General features: G+C 47.9%; 1 non-coding gene across 1 annotated transcript; it reads left to right on the forward strand.

The window, feature by feature from the left end:
- The first annotated feature begins 9328 nt into the window (after window positions 1-9328).
- LOC125916671 (U6 spliceosomal RNA) lies at window positions 9329-9436 on the forward strand. The gene has a single exon (XR_007455998.1). It is a non-coding gene; the product is annotated as a U6 spliceosomal RNA (small nuclear RNA).
- The last annotated feature ends 538 nt before the right edge of the window (window positions 9437-9974 follow it).

The raw sequence follows: 9974 nt of genomic DNA on the forward strand, positions 1-9974 counted from the left end.
AGTATTATTTTTTTAAGCGTGGGTACTTTTCAGTCACAGCCCAGTGAAGTTTTGGGTATCTTATGTCACTTAAGAATGAATGAGCCTACAAAATAGTGTCTTGTGGGCAAGTAATGAGGTTAGACGTCTTGAATTTTTGGTTAATTCCATGGTATAGGGTGATTTATTCAAGACAAAGAGACCCTTTGGCCAAATGTGAGTAAAGGGGATTCATGATAAGAAGGTAGGAGTATGAGACTAAAAGGAGAAAACTGGGTGTAAGTCCTGTCCATCCCTGCCTGTCTCTCTCCTTCCTCCTTTTCTCCCCTTCTCTCTGGGGGGAAATGTGTTCTCTTGGCTTTGCACATGTGCCCCAACCATCTGACTGTTCAGATTTTCACCTTGAGCTGGATCTTTCTGCTTTCTTGGTGCACATGGGTGCCCAAATGGCCACTCATCTTGCCCTCCCCTGACACCATTGTTCCTTGTTCTCATCCATTTTTGTCCTTCCCAGAAGTTCCACTCTCCACACCTACCTCGTGTATCTGTGTGTTTGCTGGTGTGTTATTCATCTTCCCCACTGGACCTGCTCTTCCTAAGAGTTAGTGCTAGATCTGTTTGGTTACTCAGCCTCAGGGCCTCCCGTGGTGCCTGACATGCAGCAGTTGCTAAATAACTATCTGCTAAGTGAATGGATGGATCAACAGCAGCCTGAGACCTATACCCTACATCACCCCGTGATCATCTCTCATTCTTACCCAGTCAGCATTCCTGTTGCCTTTTCACCCTAATCACCCCCTAAATCACCTAAATCACACCCTAAATCACCCCCCCCACACACACTGTACCCCATTTTCCTTTGGCTCCAGGCCCAGCTAATCAGCATATTCCATCCACAATAACCAGTAGGGTTGGCCTTGGGACCCACACTGATCCAGTGAGGTTTAACTCTAGCTTTTCCTGGAACTGTTAGGAAAAGGGTGGCTAAGTTGTAAGTCTGTGTTTCCAGGCTTCTGACATCTATTTTGCTGCTTAAGGATGAAGTTGACACAGAGGAAAGCGTATGTAAAAGGCAGAGAGAAACCAAGTCCTGATGAAATTGTTTGAGCCCATGGAACCAGTCTTACCTGAAGCGGTTGCCTCCAGACTTTTCTGTTGCATGAGCCAAAGCATTCCTCTGTCTTCTCCCCAGCTTTTTCTTTATCGTAAGCCCAGCAGATTGGAACCCAGGCTGTTCTAAATCCCAATGGTTTTTGTCCTGAATTCACACGATGGCAAGGCAAGCATTCCCTAAGACAGGCAGCTGAGCCCAAAGATTCCTTGGGATGAGCTGGGGCCCAGCCCAAGTTTCTGAGAACCTTGTGGGACCTCTGCCAAGTGCCTGGTAGAGAGAACTGCTGGGACAGGTTTTTATTTTGTTCAAATAATGTTACTAAGAAAAATTTTTTAAAATGTTTGAGCTCAGCTCATGTTACTTTCAGCCAGAGCAGCCTAACTGCAAATGCCTTCCAGGGAGGAGTTTACTCAGGGCCAACTGCGCTGGTCATGATGTATGCCAGTATTTTTGTGAGGCATCCACCCTGGTCCTGGCAGCTGTGGTCAGAAGGCCAGCCTCGTGTGACCTGTCCCGTGCTCAATGGGAAAATGGAAGAGTTTCCTTCCAGGAGGTGTGAGAGGGGAGCACAAAGGGCAGAAGAAATGACAGGCTTTCCTCGTACACCTGGCAGCATCAGTTATGAGTCTGTGTTGAGGCTGAGCGGGAGGAGCAGGAAGGAGTGGTGACATCTATGGGCACATGTAAGGGATTTGGGTTGAGCTCTCAGGGAGATCCTGGAAGGGCCCTGTGGAGGTGTGGAGGCAGGAAAGGGGGAAACTGATGGCTGGGCCCCTCCAGCTTCCTGCAGGGTAAAACAGGTGGTACGTCTTCCCACAGCAGAGGACTCTGACATTTTTCCTTTGTCCTGTTTCTCTCTTGGTGTTTCCAAGTCTTTGGTGCATTCGACAGTTTCTTTTGTGTGACCCCTAACTTGGGCTCCATGCATGGGTAACCCAGCATCACTAACCCCTAACCGAGGCCCCGGTTTTCTCCTTCTGGATTTCACTTACAGAGAAGACAAGCGTCCCTGCAGCACATTGCTGAAAATAGGGCCTCCCTTGGGGTGGCACCAAGCCCAAGGGTCTGAGAGCTTGGAGAGTGGGCCCTGTCTGCTAAGGGTCCAATAGGGAGCACTGCTTGGGAGGTGCGAGGTGGGGAGAGGTCTCTCACAGGTCATTGGAGCTTTTGTGTGAAAGATAGAAAGGACTCCTGTGCCAGGGGAGACTGAGACACATGGGAAGAGTGCAGAACTGGGAGAGACCACAGCCAACCAGAGGCCCCACTGCCCTTCCAGAGGACAACAGAAGGAGGGAAATGTAAGCTTTGATGACTGGCATCCTGTTGGAAGCCAAGCCCTGCCCCTACCTGCTCATTGTACCACTGGGGGCCCGTCCCCTAATGTCTCTTCAACTCAGTTTCCTTCTCTGTAGGTAAAATTGGGGCGAGAAGATGTGTCTGGCAGGCCTTTTGTAATTATTAGATGAGAAAAAGCATGTAAAATGTTATGCGGGGTCCCTGGCAGACAGGATGGGCTTCCCTGCTCTTTTTATTTCTTTCTCTGCTTTCTTTGCATTGGATGTTTGTACCTGGGCTCAGTGGTGCCCAGGAAGACCATCTTTTTTTTTTTTTTTTTTGTACTTGGCACAGTGCCTAACTAATGGCAAGTGGTTAGTATGTATTTGAGCTCCTTTTTTTCCTGGGCTCAGTACATTTCTTTCTTTCTTTTTTTTTTTTAATGTTTATTTATTTTTGAGACAGAGAGAGACAGAGCATGAACGGGGGAGGGTCAGAGAGAGAGGGAGACACAGAATCTGAAACAGGCTCCAGGCTCCGAGCTGTCAGCACAGAGCCCGACGCGGGGCTCGAACTCACAGACCGTGAGATCATGACCTGAGCCGAAGTCGGACGCTTAACCGACCGAGCCACCCAGGCGCCCCAGTACATTTCTACTGAACATGTGTTTTCCACTGTGATCTCCCTTAGGCACAATGGATGCGTCAGGGACGAGGCAGATGTTGTACCCCTACCCTCAGGATTTGTGCAGTTTAGTCAATGCCGGGAGCTGCCCCTTGCTCGTTTCTGTCTTGGGTCATGCCCTCTTTCTCCTCCCAGCTTCACTATGACATAGGTGTTATTCTCCCTGCTTTGCAGAAAAGCAGCTGTGACTCAGGGCAATGTGAGCACTTGGATGTCTGACTCCGAGACCCTTGTCTGTGAGCAGAATCTGGGGCCTCTCGTGTAGGCTAGAGCAGCCTTGAACTTCTCAGACTGAGGGGAGAGGATAGTATGGATCACTGAGGTGACTGAGCTCTCTTTGCTGATTCTGGTGTGTGTGTGTGAGTGAGATGAAGACAGAGATGCACACACACACACACACACACACACACACGAGAGAGAGAGAGAGAGAGAGAAATGGGCAGAGAGAGACACACAGAGAGACACAAAGGGACAGAGGTGGACAGAGATAGAGCTACAGAGGGAGACAGGGTGCAGAGCTATGTCTGGTTCTGGTGGATCCCAGGGGAAGCACTTCCTAAGCTGCACATGGTTGCGGAAGCTGAGGCCTCTGCTCGCTGGAAGAAAAGCTACGAACAACCATTAGGTCAGCAAGGCCCTCCAGGCCCCCACTGAGGGTGCCTGGGGTTCCCCAGCAGAGGATGCTCAGCTGGGCTGGGGAGGGCCTGAGCCGCTGTCACCAGCCCAACAGGGGGCAGTGCAGGGGGCTGCGCGGAAGCTGGGTGCTGCCAGTTGGACACTTAACCTGGCACCTGAGGGTCTGCAGGATTTGGCATGAATGGCGTGTTTTGAGTAGCTGCTGTCTAAGAGGGAACTTCGGGTGAATGATCACGGCTTACCTCATTTCATCGAAAGGCAAAATCTAATAACTGTTGCAGGCCCAGGCAGACAGACCTGGGTTTGTACCCTGACTGCTACTTAATAACTATGTGACTTTGGCTCCTTAAACCTCAGTTTCTTTATCTGAAGAATGAGGACAGTGGTTTGGCCGTTAACTAAGTGCAGTAGGGCCTGTGACGTGCGTAGCACAGTCAGGCCCAGGGTGTGTGCTCTGTAAGTGCTGGCCCTGCCCAAGCCCCTTGTCAGTGGGGGCATCGTGATCCCTCTACTGCGAGCAGGGGCATTGTTGTCCCCCCACCGTGAGAGTGGGCATTGTTGTCCCCCCCCCCCACCGTGAGGGGTGGTGTCATGATCCCCCGCATCATGAGCGGGGGCATTGTTGTCCCTTCCACCATGAGGGGCGGCATTGTGATCCCTGCACCGTGAAGGGGGGGCATTGTGATTCCCCCCACCATGAGCGGGGACACTGTTGTCCCCCCCCACCGTGAGTGGGGGGGCATCATGATCCCCACTGTCACTGGTGAGGAAACAGAGGCTCAGAGGGCTTTGATATTTACTACACTTCTGGGGAGGGGGTCTCACAGCTCCTGGGGGGATGCCAGAATCTAGAGCCTTCTCATCTGACTCCAAAGCCCTCTCCATGATGGATTATTGATTTTTCTTCTCTTTTAATAACACTGGTTTGTTGTACAGAGTTGCCTGAGAGTTTGCAAGTTAGGGAGTCTGTGGCAGCTTGCTGTAGTGCTCTGGGGCACTGTCATTACCTTCTTGAGTTTTGGGGAATGTCTTTCACACTAACAGCAATGCCCCTCTCCCCACCAGGACCCTGGTGTCCTGGAAAGCACCACTGTCAGACATAGAGTGACATTTCTGTTTCATAAAAACATGTTTTAAAATTAGACTAACAAAGTATGCATGTGTTAAAAAAACAAGCAGAAAAAGAGGGTACAAAGTCAAAACAGAGTGTCTCTTCTAGTTCAGACTCTTGGGTTCCTCTTCTGGGGCAACCATGATTGTGGCCGTTTTCTCGTTTTAAATTTTTCAAATTTCTCTACTCATTTGCACATATTTGTGTGTTTGTGTGTGTCTACATATCCTTCATTAATAACAATGGGTACTTACTATAACACACACACACACACACACACATACAGCCTGTGCCCTTTTGTGCCTCTCAAATAATTCTCTTGAGACTATTCTACCTCAACTCCATTACGTGTAGCTCATTCTTTCTTCATCTCATTAGGTGAATTAGGTCTAGTTTATTCTTTTTTCATGGTTCTTTCATGTTCCGCAATATGGACATTCCGATTTATTTACTCTTTATTGTCGGATCACCTCAGTTTTTGCTATTTTGCATTGAACATATTTAGACAAATGGCATTGAACACATTTGAGAACACATGTGTAGGATGAAATCCTGGAAGAGGAATCCTCATTGAAAGGTAGGTTTATTTATAGCTGTCTCAGATTTGCAAAGTGCCTGCCACAGATGTTGAACCTGCAGAGTGGGAAGACGCTCACTGTTACCGCCCCACAGTCACCTCTGTGTCTGAACAAACTTGGTGATATCCATTAATCAAACAGGTGACAAATGGAATCTCGTTGTTGTTTTGATGTGCATTTCTTTAATATTGAGTGAGGTTGTGTTATGCTTTTATTAAGTGCCTTAGCTATTAACTGATAATTAAACCGGTACATTAATTGGCTATAATTGTGTCTGTATAATTTGTTGAAACACTTTTGCTGAGTCCTAGCCCAAATAGACTAAAGGAGGTAGGATGTGGGATGAGTGATGGCTTTCTTATAACTTAATTCACCAGTTCAGTTAGAAAGGATGAAGTGGATTTCTTTCAAGGCAGGCTGTATATACCTGCTTTTAGAGCAGGAGTTGGCAAAGTTGCTTTTAAAGGGGACAGATAGTAATTATTTTAGGCATTGTGGGCCGGATGGTCTTTCCCAGAACTTCTCAACTTTGCTACTGAAGTGCAAAAACAGCCAGAGACAACATGTAAATAAATGGGCATGGCTGCATCCCAATACAATTTTATTTAAAACAACAAAGTCTTTGGGCTGTAATTGGCCTGTGGGTTGTGGTTTTCAAAACCTCATTCTACTCTGTACATGAGTGAGTGTCTGGAGACAAGATTAGCACCTCAACTTGCAGGTTCCAATGGCCTGGGTCTGATATACCCCAAACCCTTTGGTTACACGTGTTAATAGGCAGTGTACCTGAAGAAACGGATAAATACAAGTCTATGCAGGCACTTGGGCATTCCAGATACCAGGCCTTGGGACCACGTCACCCGGAGAGCAAATGAGGCTGGGAGTTCTGAAGTTTTCCCACTTGCATCCATAATTTGTGGTCTTAATTTTCAATGTAACATCTCCTTACCCTGAATACACACACAGTACGTAATTGAATCTGCCACGCACTGGCCACTCTTATGGCATGGACAAGGCTAAAACTGTTGTTTATATAGTAAAAGAATAGTCCGGCTACTCCCGGGGATCACACAGAACTTCTCAGGAAGGGAACTCAGGGCCAAGGGAGGCAGTCCTGGTATTCTGAGGGTGAAGGCTGCAGAGGCTGTGTGGTGTAAGTGGGGGTTTGGAGGAGGCAGGAAGCAGAGGCAGGGGCTAAGCAGAGAGTGGCCGCCTGGGCAGGGGCCAAGTCGAGCCCAGGGGTCCCAGGAGAAACCAGACTTGAGGAGACCTTAAATGGGGACTTGGGTTAAATGTGTTGTGAGCACATATGATTTGAACGACGTCTCTGATTCATTTGTCTGCTTTGTTGCCTGTGGACCCGTCCTACAGCAGTGCCTGGAACATTAGGGGGCTTAGTTCATGTTTGTTGGATTAATGAACGAATGAATGAATGAAGGTAATGAATACCGCAAAAATGACTTTTTACACTCATTGTGACAATTTTACATTTACATCAAGTCATGTGAACAGTACCTGTCATGTTAAAAGTGTACAAAGTATGATGGCTGTTAGTTAGCAGCTGTTATCCACAGTGGGTTTCGAAGGCCAATACGGATAATCATACTGATGGCCACAGCTGTTTGCTGATGAGGTATACTCTACAGGTTCTAGTTCTGAGCACTTTCAATGAATTCTTTCCTTTAATTTCTACCATCCGTTAGGTAGCGCACAATGACTACCGCCGTGATTCCATTTTACAGATGAGAAAACGGAGTCACAGAGAGATTCATTAATTTATGTAAAACTTCCCAGCTAGATGTAAAGTGAAAACATACCTCTGGTATTTGGAGCAGTGGTTTTCAAACTCCAGGGAGCATCAGACTACCCTGGAGGGTGTGTTAAATCACACATTGCCGGCTGGGCCCCACTCCTAGAGGTTTTATTCAGTTGGTCTGGGGAAAGGCCCAAGAATCTGCATTTCTAACAGATTCCCCTTTGATGCTGATATTGCTTTCCTCGGGCTATACTTTGATAAATGCTGATTAAGAGCATTTTGTGACTGTTAAAAAAAATAATGGTGGTCCCAGGGAAGGCCTATTTACAATTTAGTTTATTTCTGGCTCTTCTTGACCTGCCCCCCCCCCCCCCTCCCGAACGTTTTCAGTCCCTTAGTGGTGCTGCTCTTTTTTCGTCACCCTTCCCCACCTCTAGGGCTCTGGCCAATTCAGCCAGTGTGGTCACAAACCGAACCCCAGGAGACAGACATGGGGTGGCTTGCAGAAGTGATATGTCTTCTCTCTGGGAAGTACCGAAGGGTTGAGTTCCAAGGTCCAGGCTCCATTTCGGACAGGATGTCCCCAAGTTTTACTGCAGGTGGCTGGAGTGTGCTTGGGCGCTGCCTGAAACACAAGCACGAACAGCTCTTCTCTAGTTTTAGTGTCTTACCCCTCGCAAGTGCTAAATTACCCCATAAACAAAATACATCTGGTGTTTGACTCATGGAAAATATTTCTCTACGGTTGAAAAGAAGTGTGTGGACAGTCTGACTCCATTAATTTCCACTGGAGTGACTCTGAACCATCTGCTCAGGCTCTGCTGCAGGGGGGAGGCGAGGGGGCCGGGCCACGCGACAGTCAGTCTGGAAAGTGCAGCGTCGGCTCCACGGAGCTGTGGGTAGGTGCCCATGTCACTAGTGCCCCTCATAGGCTGGAGGAGGCTTCCCGATGCTGCTGTATGCACTCTGGACATGTGGCACGCTCTGGTCCTGGTAGAGATGGCCTGGACCCCAGTGCCTGCTTCTCTCTGACTGGGGATCCACTGGGTGTGCCACCGTGGCCAGGATCTGTGATGTCTGCAAGGCCAAGTACAGCAGATACTTCCTGGTACTCCAAGCAGCTCTTCCAGGGTAGTTCTGGGCTCTCCCTTCAAGGCCCACAGGAAGTGAGAGGGGATTCCTCTGGGGACTTCTGGGCCTTAGCTATTTGGAGATGACAAGATCTTGGTGGCAAAGAGGCCACCCTCCTATGCCACAGGGGCCACTAGGAGCAGGCAAGCCTATGAAGTGGCACAGATTTGGGTTCATACCTGATTTCCCCTCACCAACATCATGTGCCTTTGCCAAGTTATTCTTAACCTCTCTGACTTTTGTCTCATCATCTTTAAAATAGACACTTTTTATAGCATAACCATAGCAAGGGTGATCAGTTGTGTATCGTCACTTGAACAGTGCCTGGCATGTAGAAGGTGCTGGAAGAATGATGGCTGTTAATATTATCAGTATATATTCTATGATGCCCCATGATGACTGCCCTCACTACCTGTCTTTCCACACAATCCCATTGTGCATGCCTAGTATAATCACCTCTCCTTGAGTGAGGGCAGAATCACTAAACATGATGATGGCTTATGACTTTGAGTTAATCCAGAAGGAGATTATCTAGGTGGGCCTGAATTAATTGGGTAAGTTCTTAAATGCGACTGGACCTTTCCTGAAGCCAGAGTGGCTGAAATGTGAGAGGGTCAATGGAGGGGGTTGCATGGCAAGGACCTGACAGCTACCTCTAGTTGCCAGGAGTGATCCACAGCCAATAGCCAGCAAGACATCAGGGAATCAGTTGTACATCCACAGGGAAATGAATTCTGCTCATAACCTGAGGGAGCTTGGAAGCAATCTTTCCCCAGTCAAGCCATCAGATGAGAACACAGCCTAGCTGACATCTTATTTTCAGTTTTGTGGGACCCTGAGTGGAGGACCCAGTTAAAACATGTCCAGCTCCTGACCCACAGAAACTGTGAAGTAAGCAATATGTTTTGTGTTAAACCACTTAATTTGTAGTAATAAAAATAATAGAGAATGAGCCCAAAATAATAACATCTGCCTCAGAGAAAGATTATGAGAAATAAATGCAATAATGTGTATAGAGCGTGCAAGGCAGCTGAATGGTAGATACTTTTTAAAAAATGTTTGTTGTGCTCGCTTCGGCAGCACATATAGTAAAAATTGGAACGATACAGAGAAGATTAGCATGGCCCCTGCGCAAGGATGACACACAAATTCGTGAAGCGTTCCATATTTTTAAAAGAAAAAAAAATTTTGTTTGATTTTGAGAGGGAGATAAAGCATGAGTGGGGGAGGGGCAGAGAGAGAGGGAGACACAGAATCTGAAGCAGGCTTCAGGCTCCGGGCTGTCAGCACAGAGCCCAACTCGGGGCTTCAACTCATGAACCATAACATCATGACCTGAGCAAAGTTGGATGCTCAACCGACTGAGCCACCCAGGCGCCCCTGCGTAATAGGTACTTGATAGCAGTACCCCTGGGTTTCAGATCATCTCTTCAGCGAAGAAGTGGTCCAGCTCTTCCTCCCCCATCAGGAGCATATTCTTACCTCAACCCCCCAGCCTGTTAGCTGGGATCTTGCTGAGCTCCTGCTCATCCCCTTAGGTGTTGGCTCATGTCTTGCTGTGGCCTCAATGCCCACCACTGCCCATAGAGAGCCTGAGCGTTGACCACTGTCAATGTCACCTGTTTCACCCTGTATTTTTACTAGAAGCACTTTTTTCCATCCATTCTTACAAGGCTGGCTTGTCTTTTAGTTGTCAGCTCAGATGTCACC

This window comes from Panthera uncia (assembly GCF_023721935.1).
Source record: "Panthera uncia isolate 11264 chromosome E2 unlocalized genomic scaffold, Puncia_PCG_1.0 HiC_scaffold_20, whole genome shotgun sequence".
NCBI classification, from domain to species: Eukaryota; Metazoa; Chordata; class Mammalia; order Carnivora; family Felidae; genus Panthera; species Panthera uncia.